Source organism: Rhinopithecus roxellana, chromosome 1, assembly GCF_007565055.1.
Source record: "Rhinopithecus roxellana isolate Shanxi Qingling chromosome 1, ASM756505v1, whole genome shotgun sequence".
Classification (NCBI taxonomy): domain Eukaryota; kingdom Metazoa; phylum Chordata; class Mammalia; order Primates; family Cercopithecidae; genus Rhinopithecus; species Rhinopithecus roxellana.
The window spans coordinates 55,728,990-55,754,231 of NC_044549.1; the positions used below are offsets into that span (position 1 = coordinate 55,728,990).

General features: G+C 40.7%; 1 protein-coding gene and 1 pseudogene across 7 annotated transcripts in view; one reads left to right on the forward strand and one right to left on the reverse strand.

Annotated features, from left to right (window-relative positions):
• The window catches only part of LOC104667928, a 31,730-nt pseudogene extending 12,541 nt beyond the window's left edge, over nt 1–19,189 (forward strand).
• DOCK3 (dedicator of cytokinesis 3) overlaps nt 1–25,242 on the reverse strand; it is a 666,839-nt gene that overhangs the window by 574,156 nt on the left and 67,441 nt on the right. The window lies entirely within an intron of this gene.

Genomic DNA, 25,242 nt, shown 5'->3' on the forward strand with positions numbered 1-25,242 from the left:
GAAACAGCCCTGTGGGCTGCACCTGATACACAATCCCACAGGTCAGTCAAAAAGTGTTGTGTCCACATCCAGCACCTGAGAAAAGGCCCTGCAGGCAGACCCTGGCAGACATGTCCCCTGGCCAGCTAAGCAGCTGCTTGCCTGCATCCTGGGCCTGAGAAACAGCTAAGACATTCCTGGAAGGCATGTCCACCAACTAGCCAAGCAACTGTATACCTATGTTCAAAACCAGAGGAATGGCTCATGGCCCCAACCCCAGCTGACCACACCCCAAGATGGCTGATCTACTGTGTACACACACATGCCCCACCCAGAGAAACAGCCCCAGCAAGCCCATCCCTGGAAAACCTGTACCATTATCACCACAAACTCTCTCAGCCTAGGCCACTCAGAAACATGCCAAATTCCACTACTATGGGTTACAGCTGAAAAAACTACATGGAAACTAGGTCAATACACCCCACCAAACCAATGCCCCAAGACTCATTCAAATAAGAATTTCCCTAAGAAACCTACTCCATAAAACTGGAAGAGGCGACTTTTCTGCTAGATGGATACAAATCAATATAGGGACATATCAACCAAGAAAAAGCAAGAAAACATGTCACCTACGAAGAAAAACGAATTATCCAGTAACAGATCTCAATCATAAGAAAATATGTGAAATGCCAGAAAAAGAATTAAATGTTAATCTTAAGGAAACTCAGTGCCATACAAGAGAAGACAGATGATTCAACAAAATTGGGGAAATCAGCTCATGATTTGAATAAGAAATTCAAGAAAATCGGCTGGGTGTGGTGGCTCATGCCTGTAATCCCAGCACTTCGGGAGGCCAAGACGGGCGTATCACAAGGTCAGGAGATCGAGACCATCCTGGCTAACATGGTGAAACCCCGTCTCTACCAAAAATACAAAAAATTAGCCGGGCGTGGTAGCGGGCACCTGTAGTCCCAGCTACTCGGGAGGCTGAGGCAGGAGAATGGCGTGAACCCAGGAGGCAGAGCTTGCAGTGAGCCGAGATCACGCCACTGCACTCCAGCCTGGGTGACAGAGCGAGACTCCATCTCAAAAAAAAAAGAAAAGAAAAGAAATTCAAGAAAAGATAAACCAAACAAAAAATCTTACAGTTGAAGAATTCAATTACTACAACAAAAAATAAAATCAAGAGCTTCTAGAACAGACTAGACTAAGCAGAAGAAATAATTTCTGAACTTCAAGACAGGTCTTTTGAAATAACATAGGCAGACAAAAACTAAATTATAAAAATGAAGAAAGCCTGCAGGATTTATGGAACACCATCATGTGAATAAAGTATTACAGATATTCCAGAAGGAGGAGAAGGAAAAGGTAGGGAAAACATGTTTAATGAAATAGAAGAAAATTCTCCTGAGTATTGGGAAAGATATGGACATCCAGAATCAGGAAGCTCAAAGAACCCCAACAGATTCAACCCAAACAAGTCCTCACTGAGGGACATATATTATATATCTAACTGTCAAAAGTCAAAGACAAAGAAATAATTTTAAAAGCAGCAAGAGAAAAGTGTCAAGTCACATATAAAGGAAACCCCACTAGACTAACAGTAAATTTCTCAGGACAAAACTTACAGGCCAAGAGAGAGTGGGATGATATATTCAAAGTACTGAAAGAAAAAATTAAAATTAAAAATGGCAATAAGGAATATTATACCCAGCAAATCTAGACATTAAAAATGAAGAATAAGGCCGGGCGCGGTGGCTCAAGCCTGTAATCCCAGCACTTTGGGAGGCCGAGACGGGCGGATCATGAGGTCAAGAGATTGAGACCATCCTGGCTAACACAGTGAAACCCCGTCTCTACTAAAACAAATACAAAAAACTAGCTGGGCGAGGTGGCGGGCGCCTGTAGTCTCAGCTACTCGGGAGGCTGAGGCAGGAGAATGGCGTAAACCCGGGAGGCGGAGCTTGCAGTGAGCTGAGATCCGGCCACTGCGCTCCAGCCTGGGCCGCGACAGAGCGAGACTCCGTCTCAAAAAAAAAAAAAAAAAATGAAGAATAAATAAAATCTTTCACAGACAAGAAAAACTAAGAAAATTCATCACCACTAAACTGATCTTGCAAGAAATACTCAAGAGAGTCTTACATCTGGAAGAAAAAAGATGATAACCACCATCAATAAAATATATGAAACAATAAAACTCATTGGTAGGACTCATACACAAACAAGAGAGAAAAAGAAAACCTTATCACTGTGAAACACCACTCAACTGTAAAAATAATGAGAGGAAGTAAGAAACAAAGGATATAAAAAACAATCAGAAAACAGTAAAATAACAGGAGTAAATCCTCCCCTATCAATAATAATCTTGAATACAAATGGATTAAATATACATTTAGAAGATACAGATAGACTGAATGGATAAAAAATAAAGACCCTATGATATACTGCCTACGAGTAACTCACCTCACCTATAAAGACACACATAGACTGTAACCGAAGGAATAAAAAAGACATTCCATGCAAAAGAAAACCAGAAGTTAGCATGAATAGTTGTACTTATATTGGACAAAAAAAGACCTGAAGTTAAAAGTTGTAAAAAGAGACAAGGTGACATAGCAACAAAGCAATCTATTTAGCAAGAGAATATAACAATTATAAATATATATGCACCCAACATCAGAGCACCCAGACATATAAAACAAATATTATTAGACCCAAATGAAGAGATAGATCCAAACACAATAATAGTTGTGGACTTCAACACCCCACTCTCAGCAATGGACAGATCATCCTGACAGAAAACCAACAATGGGACATTAGATTTAAACTGCACCACAGACCAAATGGACATAACAGATATTTATAGAACATTTCACCCAACAGCTATAGAATACACATTCTCCTTATCAACACACTGAACATTCTCCAGGATTAACCATATGTTAGGACACAAAACAAGTCTCAAAAAAATATATTAAGATTGTTAGATATTAGTTCTAAATTTCTCTTCAAAGAATCAGTATGTCCGTATGTCCAATTCTTTGCCTTCTACTTTTAAACTTAACTTCCTCATAAAGCAACCTTTTTCAATCACCTGCTCCACCCTGACTCATTCCGATTACCTGCTCTGCCATAACCATTTTTCCCACCAAACCACTCACCACGTCACTCTCTTTAAATTAGCCAATCAGAATTACTTTAGCCTGTGTGGCATAACCCTAGTCAACAGGGGGAATGACACAGCAGCAGGGGCCACAAGTGTCAGGAATAAGAACCCTTTCCCCTCCCTTGTCCTGGTGTGTGCTCACCATTGCTCCATCTGTGAGGGCGCACCCTTCTATAGAAGTAAATTGCCTTGCTGAGAAGAAAAAAAAAAGAAAATTTTATATTCGAGTGCTATTTCTTTTACAACACCGAAACTGTATTTATAACAAGATCAAAATCATATCAAGTATCTTCTCAGACCAAAATGGAATAAAACTAGATATCAACAGGAAGAGAAACATCTGAAACTATATAAATGCATGGAAACTAAACAACATGCTCCTGAATGACCAATGGCTGGAAGAAGAAATTAAGAATGAATTTCAAAATTCCTTGAAATGAAAATAGAATCTTAAGATCCCAAAACCTAGGGAACACAGCAAAAGCCATATTTAGAGGACACTTTAGGGAAATAAATGCTGAAATCAAAAAAACTAGAAAGATTTCATATAACCTAATGGTGCACCTCAAGGAACTAGAAAAGCACGAACAAACCAAAACAAAAAGTTAGCAGAAGTAAAGAAATAATGACCAGGCCAGGCGCAGTGGCTCAAGCCTGTAATCCCAGTACTTTGGGAGGCCGAGACGGGCGGATCACGAGGTCAAGAGATCGAGACCATCCTGGCTAACACGGTGAAACCCCGTCTCCACTAAAAAATACAAAAAACTAGCCGGGCGAGGTGGCGGGCGCCTGTAGTCCCAGCTACTCAGGAGGCTGAGGCAGGAGAATGGCGTAAACCCAGGAGGCAGAGCTTGCAGTGAGCTGAGATCCAGCCACTGCACTCCAGCCTGGGCGACAGAGCGAGACCCTGTCTCAAAAAAAACAAAAAAAAGACATAGGCCGGGCGCAGTGGCTCAAGCCTGTAATCCCAGCACTTTGGGAGGCCGAGACGGGTGGATCACGAGGTCAGGAGATCGAGACCATCCTGGCGAACATGGTGAAACCTCGTCTCTACTAAAAAAAAAAAATACAAAAAACTAGCCGGGCGAGGTGGCGGGCGCCTGTAGTCCCAGCTACTCGGGAGGCTGAGGCAGGAGAATGGCGTAAACCCGGGAGGCGGAGCTTGCAGTGAGCTGAGATCCGGCCACTGCACTCCAGCCTGGGCGACAGAGCGAGACACCGTCTCAAAAAAAAAAAAAAAAAAAAAAAAAAGACATAATGACCAGAACAGAAAACAAAATTGAGACTAAAAACAAAAGATCAACAAAACTAAAAGTTGGTTTTCTGAAAATAAATAAAATTGGTAAACCATTAGCTAGACTAAGAAAAAAGAGAAAAGATCCAAATAAATAAAATCAGAAGTGAAAAAGGAGACAGCACAACAGGACCCACGGAAATACAAAGGCTCATTGGTGATTACTATGAAATACATCAATAAATTTATAAACCTAAAACAGATAAATTCCTGGACACCTACAACATACAAAGAGTAAACTAAGAAGAAACAAAATCTGAACAGACCAATAACAAGTAATGAGATCAATTCAGTAATAAAAAGCCTTTCAACAAAGAAAAGTCCAAAAACAATGGCTTCACCAAAGAATTCTATCATTCTTTTAAAGAAGAATTAATACCAAGTCTTCTCAAACTATTTCAAAATGTTGAAGCAGGAAATTCTCACTAATTCATTCTACAAGCGCAGCATTACCTTGATAGCAAAACCACATAAAGACACAACCAAAAAAGAAAATTACATGCCAATATCCCTGATGAACACAGACACAAAAATCCTCGACAAAATACTAGCAAACCAAAGCCAACAACATATCAAAAAGATAACCATAACCAAGTGGGATTAATCCCAGGAATATAAGAATAATTCAACACATGCAAAGAAATAAACATCATACATCACATTAATAGAATGAAGGACAAAAACCATAACATCTCAGTAGACTCAGAGAAAGCTCTTAATGAAATTCAACATTCCTTCATGATGAAAACACTTAATAAATTATGTGTAGAGGGAAAGCATCTCAATATACAAAGGTCATATATAACAAACCCACAGCTAGCATCTTCTGGAATGGGAGAGAAACTGAAAGCTTTTCCTCTAAGAATTGGAACAAGACAAGGATGTTCACTATTATTCAACATAGCACTAGATGTCCTAGCCAGAGCAATTAGGCGAGAAAAATAAGTAAGAGGCATCAAAACTGGGAAGCAGAAAGCCAAACTGTCCCAGTTTGCAGATGACATGATCTTATATATACAAAAACCTAAAGACTCTACCAAAGATCTCTTAAAACTGATAAACTAATTCAGCAAACTTGCATTATACAAAATTAATGAACAAAAATCGGTAGCACTTCTATACAGGAACAATGAAAGAACCAAAAAATGAAGAAGGCAATCCTATTTACAATTGCTACAAAAAAAAAAAATACTTAAGAATAAATCTAACCAAGGAGGTGAAAGATCTCTACAAGGAAAACTACAAAACACTGATAAAAGAAATCGAAGAGGACACAAATAAATGGAAAGAAAGGCCAAGTTTATGAATCAGCAGAATAAATATTGTTGAAATGGCTATACTACCCTAAGCAATCTACAGATTCAACACAATCCCTAACAAAATACCACTGACATTCTTAACAGAAATAAGGGGGAAAATCCTAAAATCAGCATGGAACCAGAATAGATCCCAAATAGTCAAAGCAATCTTGGGCAAAAAAGAGCAAAGCTAGAGGCATCATACTACTACAGCTCAAAACATACTACAAAGCAATAGTAACCAAAACATCATGATACTGGCATAAGAATCCAGAAATTGGCCGGGCGCGGTGGCTCAAGCCTGTAATCCCAGCACTTTGGGAGGCCGAGACGGGCGGATCACGAGGTCAGGAGATCGAGACCATCCTGGCTAACACGGTGAAACCCCGTCTCTACTAAAAATACAAAAACTAGCCGGGCGAAGTGGCGGGCGCCTGTAGTCCCAGCTACTCGGGAGGCTGAGGCAGGAGAATGGCGTAAACTCGGGAGGCGGAGCTTGCAGTGAGCTGAGATCTGGCCACTGCACTCCAGTCCGGGCGACAGAGCGAGACTCCGCCTCAAAAAAAAAAAAAAAAAAAAAAAAAAAAAAAAAAAAAAAAAAGAATCCAGAAATTAATGCACATATCTACAGCCAATTCGTTTTTGATAAAAGTACCAAGAACACTCATTGGCAAAGGGACCGTTTTTTCAATAAACTATGCTGAGAAAACTGGATATTCATGTGGAGAACAATGAAACTAGACTTCCACCTCTCTCACCCTATACAAAAGTCAACTGAAAGTAAATTGAAAACCTAAATCTAAAACCCAAAACTATAAAACTACTATAAGACCACTATTTGTGGTCTACACAAAGATTTTATGAATAAGACCTCAAAGCGACATAAGCAACGCAAGCAAAAATAAACAAACTGGATTACATAAAATGAAAAAGCTCTGCAGAGAAAAGGAAATAATAAAGTGAAAAGACAACCTACAGAATGGGAGAAAATATTCTGAAACTACTCATCTGACAGGAGACTTAATAACCAGAATATGCAAGAAATTCAAACATCTCAAAAGCAAAATTTAAAAAAATCAAATTACAAAATGGGCAAATGAGCTCCTGTGAGAATGCAGGCTTGACCTAATATCTGATCTCCTTCCCCAGGACACTGTTCTTTCTGTGGCACAGCCCCTGAGATGGCACTAATAAGACCGTATCTGCTATTGCAGGTGGGATGATCTCATTTCATTTGCAGGTGGCCTTTCTCATTCTCTTGTCATTGTCATGAACTGGGGTATCCCCAGCAGGAAAACTGAGTATTATGCACATAACTCTGCAGATCATGGGCAGTGCTTGGTCAAGCTCCTTCTATGGCACTGTGATTAAAAGACTACAGACCATTCCATAGTGAGACCTGGTTTTTCTCTACATTTTGCTCTTTTTGTCTGTGAAGTATGACTCTTGCCTCAAGATCTGGTTGACTGGCATGGTTTTTCCAGCATTGTTAACTAAATTCCTTGATATATTTCCCTCCTCCCATGCAATACATTCCGCCTATGATCAATACTTTCTACCTAACAGCTATCGCTTAACTGCCGTATATTTTTGCATTTATTTATACTGTGGTCAGAATACAAAATTAGCTATTCTTTCTTTGTTCATCATTACAAGAAGAGTGACATGTGTGTTACAATGCTTTGTATTCTTTGTCTAATGCTGTGAATGCTGTGCCCCATAATTTTCATAAATTTTCTATCTGTAATTCGTCTTTAGATTTGAAAACACAATTAATGTTGATATTAAAGGTTGAAACAATTAAAATTGAAAACCGGCAAATAATCTGAACAAACATTTCTCAAAAAATACATATAAATGGCCAATAAATATATGAAAAAAATGCTCAATATCATTAATCATCAAAGAATTGCAAATAAAACCAACAACGAGGTATCATCTCACTCCCAGTTAAAATGGCTATCATCAAAAAGACAAAAATAACAAATGCTGGCAAGGATGCCAGAAAACAGAACCGTTATACACTGTGCTGGAGATGTAAACTAGTATACCACTATGGAGAACAGTACGGAGGCGCCTCAAAAATACTACAAATAGCTCTTCCAGAACACAGAAGCAGAGAAGCCTCTGAAGCACTGACATTTAGCTGGAAAGGCGCTGCACCTTGGGTCTCATCTGCTGTCCAGGACAAAAGAGAGGCCAAGATGACCAACCAGACACAGCTGAACCACCACTGCAGTCAGAGCCTTGCAGGGCACAGAGCAAGGCAGACCCACCCCTTCCGAAGCCCCGCCCTTGCACCAACACTGCCACAGGAGTGAAACTAGGCCTAGAGAAGAGCAGACTCTCTCACTTTCTGAATGACTACCCCATAACACACAGGCCTGCGCCTGACAGCGCCCCACCTCCATCCTCACATCACCACTAGCACACCCATTTGCACAGTCACTAACAGAAGCCCCCAACCTCCCCCAGTCATACTGCCTCCTCCGCTGTGGTGAATGCTTGCACAAAGGCAAGAACCTCAGCATTCACCAGCACGCTGCTGCAGCAGTGTGCACTCCACCATGCTGTCACTGCTGATGCTGGCAGCACATGCAAACAAACATGGATCCTGCTGCCACCACACTACAAAATGCACTCCAATTGGAGTGTAAGTGACCTGTGGTCCAGGAGCACCTCAGCCCCCACCCCCACCAGCACAGTGGATTCCTAACTTCAAGGAGTCAGAGAGCAAAGTCAGGACCCAACACAAGTCACCCAGAGTTAGAGCATGCAGCCCAGAAGTTGTGAGTGGAGCATTAGCCCCCTAAAATCTTCTGCAAACTAAGCCAGTCAGCTGAATTCACCTTATAACACAATCAAAACCCTCAAGGTCATCAAACAGGATAAAAGTTAAAAAAAAAAAAAAAACTCTAAAGGTCAGCAACTTCAAAGACTGAAGAAACATCAGCCCACAAAGATAAAAAAGAATCAGTGCAATAATTCTGACAACTCAAAAAGTCAGAGTGCCATCTTTCATATAAACAACCACACTAGCTGGACATGGTGGCTAACACCTGTAATCCCAACACTTTGGGAGGCCGAGGCAGGCGAATCACCTAAGGTCGGGAGTTCGAGACCAGCCTGACCAACATGGAGACATACTATCTCTACTAAAAATACAAAATTAGCTGAGCATGGTGACGCAAGCCTATAATCCCAGCTACTCGGGAGGCTGATGCAGGAGAATAGCTTGAACCTGTGAGGCAGAGGTTGCGGTGAACCAAGATCACACCATTGCACCCCAGCCTAGGCAAGAAGAGTAAAACTCCATCTGAAAAAAAAAAAAAAACCACACCACCTCTCCAGAAAGGGTTCCCAACGGGGCTGAGATGGCTAAAATGACAGAAATATAATTCAGAACATGGTTAGGGAGGAAGATCATTGAGATAACAGAATATGTTGAAACCCAACCCAAGGAAGCTAAGTATCATAATAAACTGATACAGGAACTGAAAATCAAAATAGCCAGTATAGAAAAGAATGTAATTGACCTGACAGAGCTGCAAAACACACTACAAGAATTTGATAACGCAATCACAAGTATCAACAGCAGAACAGACCAAGGTGAGGAAAGAATCTCAGAGCTTGAGGACTGGGTTTCTTAAATAACAACAGTCAGAAAACAACAGAGAAAAAGAATGAAAAGGAGCAAAACCTTCAAGAAATATGGGCTTATGTAAAGAGAACAAATCCAAAGGCCAAGGCAGGCAGATCACAAGGTCAAGAGATCAAGGCCATCCTTGCCAACGTGGTGAAACCCCATCTGCACTAAAAATACAAAAATTAGCTGGGTGTGGTGGCAGCACGCACCTGCAGTCCCAGCTACTCAGTAGGCTGAGGCAGGACAACCACTTGAACCCAGGAGGCAAAGGTTGCAGGGAGCCGAGATCATGCCACATGGCACTCCAGCCTGGCAACAGGGCAAGACTCCATCTCAAAAAATAAAAAATAAAAAATAAATTTTAAAAAAAGACACCAAATCCATAACTCATTGGTGTCCCTGAAAGAGACGGGGAGTGTGTAAGAAACTTGAAATTTGAAAAACATATTTCAGGATATCAACAATGAGAGCTTCCTCCAACCTAGACAGGCCAACATTTAAATGCAGGAAATGCAGAGAACCCCAGTAACATACTTCACAAGATTATCTCCAAGAAATACAATCATCAGATTCTCCAAAGTCAAAATGAAAGAAAAAAATGTTAAAGGTAGCTAGATCAGGTGACCTACAAAGGCAAGCCCATCAGACTAACAGTGGACCTCTCAGGAAAAACCCAAGCCAGGAGAGACTGGGGGCCAATAGTCCATATGCTTAAAAAAAGAGATTCAAACCCAGAATTTCATAGCTGGCCAAACTGAGCTTCATAAGCCAACAAGAAATAAGATCCTTTTCAGACAATCAAACACTAAGGAAACTCATTACCCTCAGACCCACCTTTTCAGAGCTCCTGAAGGAAGCACTAAATATGGAAAGGAAAGACCATTACCAGCCACAACAAACACAAACTTAAGTACACAGACTAGTAACACTATAAAGCAACCACACTAACATGTCTCCATAATAACTAGCTAACATCATGATGACAGGATCAAATCTATGCATATCAATAATAACCTTGAATGTAAACGGGATAAATTCCCCAATTAAAAAGTGCAGAGTAGCAAGCTAGACAAAGAACCAAGATCCATTAATATGCTGTCTTCGAGAGATCCGTGTCACATGTAAAAACACCCACAGACTCGAAATAAAGGGATGGAGAAAAATCTACCAAGCAAGAAAAAACAAAAAAGCAGGGGTTGCAATCCTAATTTCAGACAAAACCAACTTTAAACCAATGAAGATCAAAAAAAGACAAAGAAGGGCATTACATAATGGTAAAGGATTCAATTCAACAAGAAGACTTAACTATCCTAAATATATATGCACCTAACACAGCAGCACCCAGATTCATAAAGCAAGTTCTTAGAGACCTACAAAGAAAGACTCCCACACAATAGTGGGAAACTTCAACATGCCACTAACAGTATTCAATAGATCATCAAGGCAGAAAATTAACAAAGGTATTTAGTACTTGAACTCAGCATTGGATCAAACAGATCTGATAGACATTTACAGAACTCGCCACCCAAAAGCAACAAAATATACATTCTTCTCATTACCACATCACACACAGTCTAAAACTGACCACATACTCAGGACACAAAACACTCCTCAGCAAATGCAAAAGAAGTGAAATCATAACAACCAGTCTCTCAGACCACAGCACAATCAAATTAAAAATCAACACTAAGAAATTCACTCAAAACCATACAATTACACATAAGTTAAATAAACTGCTCCCAAATGACTTCTGGGTAAATAATGAAATTAAGGCAAAAATCAACAAGTTCTTTGAAACTAATGAGAACAAAAATACAATATACCCAAAATCTCTGGGACACAGCTAAGGCAGTGTTAAAAGGAAAATATATAGCACTAAATGCCCACACCAAAAATAAATATCTGTCTCAATCTAACATTAAAACTAAAAGAACTAGGGAGCCAAGAGTAAACCAAGCCCAAAGCTAGTGGAAGACAAGAAATAACCAAAATCAGAGGTGAACAGAAGGAGAGGGAAACACGAAAAACCATTCAAAAGATCAATGAAGGCAGGGGTTGGATTTTTGAAAAGAAAATTAATAAAACCGGCCAGGCAAGGTGGCTCACGCCTGTAACACCAGTACTTTGGGAGGCCGAGATGGGTGGATCACATGAGATCAGGAGTTTGAGACCAACCTGACCAACAAGGCGAAATCCCGTCTCTACTAAAAAATACAAAAATTAGCTGGGTGTGGTGGCACATGCCTGTAATCCCAGCTACTTGGGAGGCTGAGGCAGGAGAATCACTTGAAGCCAGGAGGTAGAGGCTGCAGTGAGCTGAAATCATGCCACTGCACTCCAGCCTAGGCAACAAGAGTGAAACTCTGCCTCAAAAATAAAATAAATAAAATAAAATAAAAAATAAAGTAAAGTAAAATAAAGTAAAATTAAATTAAATTAAATTAAAATTAAAATTAAATAAATAAAACAGATAGATGGTTAGCTAGACTAATAAAGAAGAAAAGAGTGAATATCCAAATAAACACAATTAGAAACAGCAAAGGGGATATTACCACTCATCCCACAAAAATTCAAATAATCATCAGAGACTATTATGAACACCTCTATACACATAAACCAGAAAATCTGGAAGAAATGTTTATATTCCTGGACACATACACCCTCCCCAAAACTGAACCAGGAAGAAACTGAATATCTGAACAGACCAATAATGAGCTCTGAAACTGAATTTTAATAAACTTCCAACCAACCAAAAGAGGCCAAGGAGCAGACAAATTCACAGCCAAATTCTAACAGATGTACAAAGAAGAGCTATTACCATTCCTACTGAAACAATTCTAAAAAACTAAGGAGGAGGGACTCCTCCTCAACTCATTCTATGAAGCCAGCATCATCCTGATATCAAAACCTGTCACAGAACAGGCCAATATCCTTGATGAACATCAATGCAAAAATCTTCAAAGAAATATTCGCGGCCGGGCGCGGTGGCTCAAGCCTGTAATCCCAGCACTTTGGGAGGCCGAGACGGGCGGATCACGAGGTCAGGAGATCGAGACCATCCTGGCTAACACAGTGAAACCCCGTCTCTACTAAAAAATACAAAAAACTAGCCGGGCGAGGTGGCGGGCGCCTGTAGTCCCAGCTACCTGGGAGGCTGAGGCAGGAGAATGGCGTAACCCGGGAGGCGGAGCTTGCAGTGAGCTGAGATCCGGCCACTGCACTCCAGCCCGGGCGACAGAGCGAGACTCCGTCCCAAAAAAAAAAAAAAAAAAAAAAAAAAAAAAAAAAAAAAAAAAAAAAAAAAAGAAATATTCGCAAACCGGCCGGGCGCGGTGGCTCAAGCCTGTAATCCCAGCACTTTGGGAGGCCGAGACGGGTGGATCACGAGGTCAGGAGATCGAGACCATCCTGGCTAACACGGTGAAACCCCGTCTCTACTAAAAAAATACAAAAAACTAGCCGGGCGAGGTGGCAGGCGCCTGTAGTCCCAGCCACTCGGGAGGCTGAGGCAGGAGAATGGCGTAAACCCGGGAGGCGGAGCTTGCAGTGAGCTGAGATTCGGCCACTGCACTCCAGCCTGGGCGACAGAGCAAGACTCCGTCTCAAAAAAAAAAAAAAAAAAAAAAAAAAAAAAAAAAAAAAAAAAAAAAAAAAAGAAATATTCGCAAACCAAATCCAGCAACACATCAAAAAGCTTATCCACCATGATCAACTAAGCTTTATCCCTGGAATGCAAGGTTGCTCTAACATATGCAAATCAATAAACATGATTCATCACACAAACAGAACTAGAGACAAAAACCACATGATCATCTCAACAGATGCAGAAAAAGCTTTTGGTAAAATTCAACACCCCTTTATGATAAAAACTCTCAATAAGCTTGGTAAAATAATAACAGACATCTGTGACAAACCCACAGCCAACGACATAATGAATCTATAAAGCTGGAAGCAGTCCCCTGGAAAACCAGCACAAGACAGAGGTGCCCTCTCTCACCACTCCTAGTCAACACAGTATTGAAAGTCCTTTCCAGAACAATTAGGCAAGAGAAAGAAAGAAGTGGCATTCAAACAGGAAGAGAGGAAGTCAAACTATCCCTCTTTGTAGATGACATGCCTTATACTTACATAATCCCACAGTGTCAGCACCAAAGCTCCTTAAGCTGAAAAACAATTTCAGCAAACTCTGAGAATACAAAATCCACGTGCAAAAATCACTAGAGTTCCTATACACCAACAACAGCCAACTCGAGAGCCAAATCAGGAACAGAATCTCATTCACTGCCATAAAAAGAATGAAATACCTAGAAATATAGCTAACCAGAGAAGTGAAAGATGATTACAAAAAGAACTACAAAACATTGCTCAAAAAAAAAAACAGAGAGGACACAAACAAATGGAAAAACATTTCATGCTAACAGAGAAGAAGAATCTATATCATTAAAATGGTCATACTGCCCAAAGCAATTTACAGATTCAACGCTATTCCTATCAAACTACAATGACATTCTTCACAGAACTAGAAAAATCTATTTTAAAATTCACATGGAACAAAAAAAAAAAATCCCGAATAGCCAAGGCAATCCTAAGCAAAAAGAACAAAGCTGGAGGCATCATGCCACCCAAATTCAAACTACACCACAGGGCCACAGTAACTAAACATGGTACTAGAACAAAAACAGACACAGAGAGCAGTGGAAAACAACAGAACACCCAGAAACAAGTCCACACACTTACAACCATCCAATCTTCAACAAACCTGACAAAAACAAGCACTGAAGATGACTCCCTATTCAATAAATGGTGCTGGCATAACTGGCTAACCATATGCAGAAGATTGAAACCGGAACCCTTCCTTACACCATACACAAAAATCAACTCAAGATAGATTAAACACCTGACCAGGTGCAGTGGCTCACGCCTGTAATCCTAGCACTTTCCAGGCCGAGGCGGGTGGATCACCTGAGGTCAGGAGTTCCAGACCAGTGTGGCCAACATGGTGAAACCCCATTTCAACATGGTGAAACTAAAAATACAAAAATTAGCCAGGCATGGTAGCACACACCTGTAGTCCCTGCTACTTGGGAGGCTAAGGCAGAAGAATCGCTTGAACTGGGGAGGCAGAGGTTGCAGTGAGCCAAGATCGTACCACTGCACTCCATCCTGAGTGACTGAGCAAGACTCCGTCTCAAAAAAAAAAAAAGATAGATTTAACATTTAAATGTAAAACCCCAAAACTGTAATAGATCACCTAGGCGATACCATTCTGGACATAGGAATGGGCAAAGATTTCATGACAAAGGCACCAAAAGCAATCACAACAAAGGCAAAAATTGACAAATGGGATCTTATTAATTTAGAAGCTTCTGCATAACAAAAGAAACTATCAACAGAGTAAACAACCTACAGAATGGGAGAAAAATTCTGCAATCTCTCCATCTGAAAAAGGTCTAATATCATCTACAAGGAACTTAAATTTACAAGAACAAAAAAAATCCATTAGAAAGTGGGCAAAGGACACGAACACATGCTTCTCAAAAAAAGACATTCATGTGGCCAAGAAGCAAATGCAAAAAAGCTTAGTATCATTGATCATTAGAGAAATGCAAATCAAAATCACAATGAGATACCATCTCACACCAGTCAGAAGGGAAGATCATCACCCAGGCACACAGCCATCAGGTTATCTAAAGTCAAGACAAAGGAAAGAATCTTAAGAGCTGTGAGGCAAAAGTATCAGGTAACCGATTAAGGAAAATTTATCAGATTAAAAGCAGATTTCTCAGCAGAAACCCTACAAACTCAAAGGGACTGAGGTCCTGTCTTTAGTCTCCTTAAACAAAACAACTATCAGTCATGAATGTTTTATCTAGCAAAACTGAGCTTCGTAAATGAAGGAAAGATAGTCTTTTTCAGACAAACAAATGCTGAGAGAATCTGCCACTACCAAGCCAGCACTACAATAACTGCTTAAAAAAAAAAAAAGAAGCTCTAAATATTGAAACAAAACCTCAAAATACACCAAAATAGAATCTCCTTAAAGGATAAATCTCACAGGACCCATAAAGACCTATAAAACAATAGCAAACGAGAAAAAACAAACAAACAAGGTATTCAGGCAACAACCAGAATGATGAACAGAATAGTACCTTACATCTCAATACTAACATTGAATGTATGGCCTAAATGCTCCACTTTAAAGACACAGAATGGCAGAATAGATAAGAATTCACCAACCATGTATCTGTTGTCTTCAAGAGATTCACCTAACACATAAGGACTCACATAAACTTAAGGTAAAAAGGTGGAAAAAGATACTCCATGCAAACATCAAAAGCAAGCAGGAGAAGCTATTCTTATATCAGACAAAACAAACTTCAAAAGCAAAAGCAGTTAAAAAACACAAAGAGAGATATTATACAATGATAAAAGGACTAGGCCAAGCATGGTGGCTCATGCCTGTATCTCAACACTTTGGGAGGCTGAGTTGGGCAGATTACTTGTGGCCAGGAGTTCCAGATCAGTTTGGCCAACATGGTGAAACCGCATCTCTACTAAAAATACAAAAATTAGCTGGGCATGCTGGTGTACAACTATAGTTCCAGCTCCTCAGCAGGCTGAGACACAAGAATCGCTTGAACCCAGAAGGCACAGTCACACCATCGATGACACCAAGATCACACCACTGCATTCCAATCTGGATGACGGAGAGAGAGACTATCTAAAAAACAAACAAACAAAAAGATTAAAAAACTAGTCCAACCGGAAAATATCAGAATCCTAGATATATATGCACTTAACACTGGAGCTTCCAAATTTATAAAACAGTTACTACTAGACCTAAGAAATGTGATGGATGGCAACACAATATTGGTGGGGGACTTCAATAATCCACTGACAGGACTGGACAAGTCATCAAGACAGAAAGACCACAAATAAACAATGGACTTAAACTATACCCTAGAACAAAGGAACTTAACAGATATTTACAGAACATTCTACCCAACAACTACAGAATATACATTCTTATCATCAGTATATGGAACATTATCCAAGATAGATCATATTACAGGCCACAAAACAACTCTCAATAAATTTAAGAAAATCAAAATTACATTAAGTACTCTCTCAGAACACAGTGGAATAAAATTGGAAATCAACTCCAAAAGGAACCCTCAAAACCATGAAAATACATGGAAACTAATCTGCTGCTGAATGATCACTGGGTCAGCAATGAAATCAAGATGGAAATTAAAAGTTATTTGAACTGCACAACAGTGACACAATCGATCAAAACCTCTGGGATGCAGCAAGAGGTGATAAGAGAAAAGTTCTTAACGTTAAACACCTACATCAAAAGTCTGAAAGAGAAATAAGAAGGCAGTCTAAGGTCAAACCTCAAGGAACTAGAGAAACAAAAACAAACAACCTAAAACCCAGCAGAAGAAAAGAAATAACAAAGATCAGAGCAGAACTAAATGAAATTGAAACAAACAACAAAAAAGAAACAATACAAAAGATAAATGAAACAAAAACCCAGTTCTTTGAAAAGATAATAAAGGGGGGTGGCCAATAAAGAAAGGGGACTGGGCAGGCACACGCCCTCGCAGCCACTCACCTCCCTCCCTGCACGCACACGCACACACCCACACTCCCTCCCCTGCCTCCCTCCCTGCACTCTGCCCACCCTTCCGCCCTCCTTGCCCTCAGACAGAAGGAAGTCCAGAGACATGGCAGCGGTGGCCACGTAGCACAGCGGCCAGCAGCCAAGGCCGGGTCTGAGGAGCAGCCCTGAGGACAGACATTGGGCAGTAGTGAGGAGCCAGACTGGCTGGAGGTTGTAACTCTGGCTACAGTCCCCCCACGCAGGGACAGACTGCCAAGGCTTTGATCTAGGTGGTGGAAGTGGCCGGCCCAGATGAGATGCTCCAAGTCCCTTGTAATTCTGTTCAGAAGAAAAATCACTAGTGGTCTGCTCTTGCCATAATACCAAACCTTTTTGACTTACGCTTTGGTGCTGCAACACTGGAAGAATTCAGTTTCCAGGAATATCTTTTTTTCATTTGAGTGATTCTTTGGGATGGAAAATATTTCAGTCTTAATAATTACTTTGTTTTAAAGCTATTTTCTTTACAGTCTGAACTGCTTAAAAAATTGAACCATTTACCAACAAGGCGCACAGCCATTTCTCACCAGGAGCTGGTTGAAAACTGTGCTGTGAGTATAGCAGGAATGGCACAAGAGGTAGCCATCATGGGCAAGTGCCATCCAGCTTTCATCATGGTGTCAACAAGGAACTTGACCTATCCACCAAAGTGTAACACAGGGAATCAGGAAGTCCTTATTTTACGTTTGTGGACACCATGATGAGTAAACCACATCTCAATGAAACAAAGAAGAGCCATACTTCAGGGAGACAAGAGCAGAGTCTAATAGGCATGCTATTACGGAAGACAAGGAGAATTCTGATGACACAGAAGAGAAAGAAGAAGAGGAAGAAGTCTCTTGCAAAAGGGAGCAGATCATAGTGGAGGTAAACCTTAACAATCAAACATTAAATGTACCTAAAGGGGAAAAGGGTACCTCTTCTCAATCCAAAGAGACTCCTATTCTTCAACAATGAGCAGGAAGAGAGTGAGGAAGGGGCCACAGATAACAGCAATGACTGGAGAGAATGAAAAGCAGAAGAAAAAGAAGAAGATAATAGAGAAAGTCAGAATTACAGAAAGGAAAACGAGGAGAGCTGCCTCTGTTGCTGCAGCTACCACTTCCCCTACTCCCAGAACTACAAGAGGTTGCAGGAAGAGCGTAGAGTCACCTGGGCGTAAGAAGCGGGCCACAAAGGAGCCTGAAGCACCAGTTCAGAAAGCTAAGTGTGACCTGTGAGAAGTGCCCCAGGGTTTTTTGTTTTGTTTTGTTTTTTGTTTTTTTTGAGACAGAGTTTTACTCTTGTTGCCCAGGCTGGAGTGCAATGGTGTGATCTCGGCTCACCACAACCTCCACCTCCTGGGTTCAAACGATTCTCCTGCCTCAGCCTCCCGAGTGGCTGGGTTTACAGGAATGCATCACCACACCCAGTTAATTTTGTATTTTCAGTAGAGACGGGGTTTCTACGTGTTGATCAGGCTGGTATCAAACTCCTGACCTCAGATTATCCACCCGCCTCGGCCTCCCAAAGTGCTGGGATTACAGACATGTGCCCCAGGGTATTTAACACTCACTGGTGTCTGGAGAAGCACATGAACATTACTCATAGGCACATGCGGATTTGTGATAAATGTGGCAAGAAGTTTGTCCTGGAAAGCAAGCTGTACCTTCACCGGCAAACAGACTGTGAAAAAAGCATTCAGTGTGTCTCCTGTAATAAATTGTTCAAGAAACTGTATCCTTCATTAACATATCAAGATCATCTATGGTTACGCAGAAAAGAAATTTTCCTGTGAAATTTGTGAGAAAAAATTCTATACCATGGCTCATGTGCGAAAACACACGGTTGCACACATGACAGACATGCCATTTACATGTGAAACCTGTGGAAAATCATTCAAATGCAGTATGCCACTCATGATGCATTCCCTGCAGCATTTTGGAGAGAAGCTCTTCAGAGGCAAGAACTGTGATGAAAGGTTTCAGTACAATTATCAGCTACACACCCACATGAGCATCCACATTGGGCACAAACAGTTCATGTGCCAGTGGTGTGGCAAAGATTTCAACATGAAGCAGTATTTTCACGAACACATGAAAACAAACACTGGAGAGAAACCCTTTGTGAAATCTGTGGCAAAAGATTTCATAAATCATAAAGGCCAGAGTAAGGACAACTTTAAATGATAAAGGCCAGAGTGAGAACACCTTTGTGCGGCAGCTGGCAAAGAACAGTTCAGCATAGCATCACTAATATCCATCTCCTTAAGTGTGTTCTCCAGGAGATACGTTCCCATGTGTGAATGTGCAGAGAGGGAGTCAGTGGGTGTTTCTTTAGTTCTCAGACTCTCCTCGGCCTCCACTAAGAGTTCTGTCATTGTCACTGAAACAACAGATCTAAGGAAATGAACAAGACGACGACCTTGAGCTCACAGAGGGACTGTCATCTAAACCAAGGGAACCACCAAACTAAAGCCCAATTTGCTTGTATTTTCTGGTGACTTTTCTAAGTTTCAAATACTCAGACTTCTGGAATTTTATAATTTCATATCAGCTGATTAAAGAAAAAAGAAAAGATGGGCCGGGCGCGGTGGCTCAAGCCTGTAATCCCAGCACTTTGGGAGGCCGAGACGGGCGGATCACGAGGTCAGGAGATCGAGACCATCCTGGCTAACATGGTGAAACCCCGTCTCTACTAAACACTACAAAAAAATAGCCGGGCGAGGTGGCGGCGCCTGTAGTCCCAGCTACCCGGGAGGCTGAGGCAGGAGAATGGCGTGAACCCGGGAGGCGGAGCTTGCAGTGAGCTGAGATCCGGCCACACAGCACTCCAGCCTGGGTGACAGAGCGAGACTCCATCTCAAAAAAAAAAAAAAAAAAAAAAGAAAAGCTGAATAACACTGATAGACCATTAGGAAGATTAACCAAGAAGAGAGAAAATCCAAATAAGCTCAATTAGAAACAAAACGAGAGATATTACAAGCAATACCAAAGAAATACAAAAGATCATTCAAGGCTACTATGAACACCTTTATGGGCACAAACTAGAAAACCTAGAGGAGATGGACAAATTTCTGGAAATATACAACCCTCTTAGATTAAACCAGGAAGATATAGAAACTCTGAACAGACAAATAACAAGCAGTGAGATAGAAATGATAATTAAAAAAAAAAAAAATGCCAACAAAAAAAGGCCAGGACCAGAAGGATTCACAGCTGAAATCTCTCAGACATTCAAAGAAAAACTGGTAAAAATCCTACTGAAACTATTCCAAAAGACAGAGAAAAGAGGTACTCCCTAAATCATTCTATAAAGCCAGCATCACCGTAATACCAAAACCAGGATAGGACATAACAAAAAAAGAAAACTACACACCAATATCCTTGATGAACATAGATGTAAAAATCCTCAACAAAATACTAGCTAACTGAATCCAACAGCATATCAAAAAGATAATACACCACGATCAAGTGGGTTTCATACCAGGAACACAGGGATGGTTTAACATAGGCAAGTCAATAAATGTGATATACTACATAAACAGAATTTAAAACAAAAATCACATGATCATCTCAATAGATGCGTAAAAAGCATTTGACAAAATCCAGCACCCTTTATGATTAAAAACCTCAGCAAAATTGGCATAGAAGGGACATACCTTAATAAAAGCCATCTAAGACAAAGCCACAGCCAACATTATATTGAATGAGGAAAAGACAAAAGCATTCCACCTGAGAACTGGAACAAGACATGGATGCCCACTTTTACCACTTCTCTTCAACATAGTACTGAAAGTCCTAGCCAGAACAATCAGACAAGAGAAAGAAATAAAGGACATCCAAACTGGTAAAGAAGCAGTCAAATGATCACTGCTCACCAATGACATGATCATATACCTAAAAAACCCTAAAGACCCATCCAAAAAGCTCCTAGAACTGAAAAATAAAGTCAGAAAAGTTTCGGAATACAATCTTTTTTTTTTTTTTTTTTTTTTTTTTTTGAGATGGAGTTTTGCTCTTGTCACCCAGGCTGGAGTGCAATGGCACAATCTCAGCTCACTGCAACCTCTGCCTCCCAGGTTCAAGCAATTCTCCTGGCTCAATCTCCCAAGTAGCTGGGATTACAGGCGTGCACCACTACACCCAGCTAATTTTTGTCTTTTTAGTAGAGACAGGGTTTCTTTTTTTTTTTTTTTTGAGACGGAGTCTTGCTCTGTCGCCCGGGCTGGAGTGCAGTGGCCAGATCTCAGCTCACTGCAAGCTCCGCCTCCCGGGTTCACGCCATTCTCCTGCCTCAGCCTCCCAAGTAGCTGGGACTACAGGCACCCACCACCTCGCCCGGCTAGTTTTTTGTATTTTTAGTAGAGACGGGGTTTCACCGTGTTAGCCAGGATGGTCTCGATCTCCTGACCTTGTGATCCGCCCATCTAGGCCTCCCAAAGTGCTGGGATTACAGGCTTGAGCCACCGCACCCGGCCTAGAGACAGGGTTTCACCAGTTAGCCACGCTGGTCTCAAACTCCTGACCTTTGATGACCCACCCACCTTGGCTTCCCAAAGTGCAGGGATTATAGGCATGAGGCACCGTGCCTGGCCACAGGATACAAAATTGACGTACACAAATTTGTAGCACTGCTATACACCAACAACCACCAGGCTAAGAATCAAATCAAGAACTCAACCCCTTTTACACTAGCTGCAAATAAAATAAAATACTGAGGAATATACCTAATCAAGGAAGTGAAAGACCTCTAGAAGGAAAACTATAAAACACTGCTGAAAGAAAACATAGATGACACAAACAAATGTAAACACATCCCATGCACATGAATAGGTAGAATCAATATTGTGAAAATGAACATACTGCCAAAAGCAGTCTACAAATTCAATGTGATTCCCATCAAAATACCACCATCATTCTCCACAGAACTAAAAACAACAAACCTACAATTCATATGGAACCAAAAAAGAGCCCACACAGCCAAAGCAAGACTAAGCAAAAAGAGCAAATCTGGAAGCATCACATTACCCTACTTCAAACTATACTATAAGGCTATAGTCACCAAAACAGCATGGTACTAGTATAAAAATAGGCACATAGACAAATGGAACAGAATAGAGAATCCAGAAACAAAGCCAAATACTTATAGCCAAATGATGTTTGACAAAGCAAACAAAAACATAAAGTGGGGAAAGGACACACCTTATTCAACAAATGGTGCTAGGATAATTGGCAAGTTACATGTAACAGAATGAAACTGAATCCTCATCTCTCACCTTACACAAAAATTAACTCAAAGACGGGTGCAGTGGCTCATGCCTGTAATCCCAGCACTTTGGGAGGCTGAGGCGGGTGGATCACTTGAGGTCAGGAGTTCAAGAGCAACCTGGCCAACATGGTGAAACCCCATTTCTACTAAAAATAAAAAAATCAGTCAGGCGTGGTGGCAGGCACCTGTAATCTCAGCTACTCGGGAGGCTGAGACAGGAGAATTGCTTAAACTTGTGAGGCAGAGGTTGCAGCGAGCCCAGATCATGCCATTGCATTCCAGTCTGGGCAGAGTGAGGCTCCATCTCAAAAAAAAAAAAAAAAAAATCAACTCAAGATGGATCAAAGACTTAAATCTAAGACCTGAAACCATAAAAACTCTACAAGGTAACATCGGAAAACCCCTTCTAGACACTGGCTTAGGCAAAGACTTCATAACCAAAAACACAAAAGCAAATGAAACAAAAACAAAGATAAATTGATGGGACTTACTTAAACTAAAAAGCTTCTGCACAGCAGAAGAAATAATCAGCAGAGTAAACAGATAATCCACAAAGTGGGAGAAAATCTTTGCAAACTATGCATCCAACAAAGGACTAATATCCAGAATCTACAAGGAAGTGAAACAAATCAAGAAGAGAAAAACAAATAATCACATCAAAAAATGGGTTAAGGACACGAATACACAATTCTCAAGAATTGTCCATTCAGAATCTTCTCAAGAAGATATACAAATGGCCAACAAACACATGAAAAATGCTAAACATCATTAATCACCTGAGAAATGCAATTAAAACCACAATGAGATACCACCTTACTCTTGCAAGAATGGTCATAATTTAAAAATTAAAAAATAATAGATACTGGCATGGATGTGGTGAAAAGAGAATACTTTTATACTGCTGATGAGAACATAAACTGGTACAACCACTACGAAAAACACATGGAGATTCCTTAAAAAACAAAAAGTAGATCTACCATTCGATCCAGCAATCCCACCACTGGGTATCTACCCAGAGGAAAACAAGTCATTATACAAAAAAGACACATGCACACGCACGTTTATAGCAGCACAATTCTCAATTGCAAAAATATGGAACTAGCCCAAATGCCCATCAGTCAATGAGTAGATAAAGAAAGCAGGTGGTGGTACAGACACACACACACAGACACACACACACAGATACACACAGACACATGCCATGGACTATTCGGCCATTAAAAAAAGAAAAAAAAAAATCATGGCATTCACAGCAACCTGGATGGAACTGGAGACCATTATTCTAAGTGAAGTAACTCAGGAATGAAATACCAAACATTGTATGTTCTCACTTATAAGTGGGAGCTAAGCTATGAGGATGCAAATGCATAAGCATGATAGAATGGACTTTGGGGACTCAGTGGGGGGAGGAGTGGGAGGTGGGTGAGGGATAAAAGGCTACACATTGGGTACAGTGTACACTGCTCAGGTGATGGGTGCACCAAAATCTCAGAAATCACTACTAAAGAACTTACTTATGTAACCAAACACCACCTGTTCCCAAAAACCCCACTGAAATTAAAAAATTTAATTTCAAAACAATTTTCTTTAAAAAGCTACATGCAAAAAACAAAAACCTCAAAAAATAACAGGTACTGGTGAGACTGCTGAGACAGAGGAATGCTTAAAAACTGTTGGCAGGAGTGTAAATTAGTTCAACCATTGTGAAAAACAGTGTGGCAATTCCTCAAAGACCTAAAAACAGAACTGCCATTCGACCCAGCAATCCCAATATTGCATATGTACCCACAGGAATATAAATCATTCTATCATAAAGACATATGCATGTGTATGTTCACTGCAGCACTATTCACAATAGCAAAGACATGGAATCAATCTAAATGTCCATCAATGGCAGACTACAGAAAATGTGGAACACATACACCATGGAATACTATACAGCCATAGAAAAGCACAAGATCCTGTCCTTTGCAGGAACAAGGATGGAGCTGGAGGCTATTACCCTTAGCAAACTAACATGGGAACAGAAAACCAAATACCATATATTCTCACTTACAACTGGGAACTAAAAGATGAGAACACATGGACACATAGAGGGCAACAACAGACACTGGTGCCTACCAGAGAATGGAGGGTAGGAAGAGGGAGAGGATAAGGAAAAATAACTAACGGATACTAGGCTTAATACCTGGGTGACGAGATAATCTGTACAACAAACCCCTGTGACACGAGTTTACAAATATAACAAACATGTGCATGTACCCCTGAACCTAAATCAAAACTTAAAATAAATAAATATTTCAATTAAAAAAAAATACTACAAATAGAACTACTATATGGCTGAGTGCGCTAGCTCATGCCTCTAATTTCAGCATTTTGGAAGGCTGAGGTGGGCAGATCACTTGAGCCCAGGAGCTCAAGACCAGCCTGTCTGGGCAACATGGCAAAAACTCTGTATCTACCAGAAAATGCAAAAATTAGCCAGGCCTGGTGACGTGGTGCACCTGTAGTCCCAGCTATTCAGGAGGCTGAGGTGGGAAGATCACCTGAACCCAAGGAGGTCGAGGCTACAGTGAGCTGTGATGGCACCACCGCACTGCAGCGTGCTGACAGAATGAGACCCTGTCACCAATAAAGATACTCAAGATATGGAATCAACCTAAGTGTCAAATAACAGATGGATGAAGAAAATATGTTGTATATACACAATGGAATACTATTCTGCCATAAAAAAAAATACTGAAATCCTGCAATTCGTAGTAATGTGAATGGAACTAGAGGACATTATGTTAAGTGAAATAAGCCAAAAAGAGAAAGTTAAACACCTCATATTCTTACTCATACGTGGAAGCTATCAAAAAAAACCTGAACCAAGGATACTGGGAGGGGAGGGGTAAGGGAGGATTTGAAGAGATTTGTCAAAGATACAAAATTACAACTAGA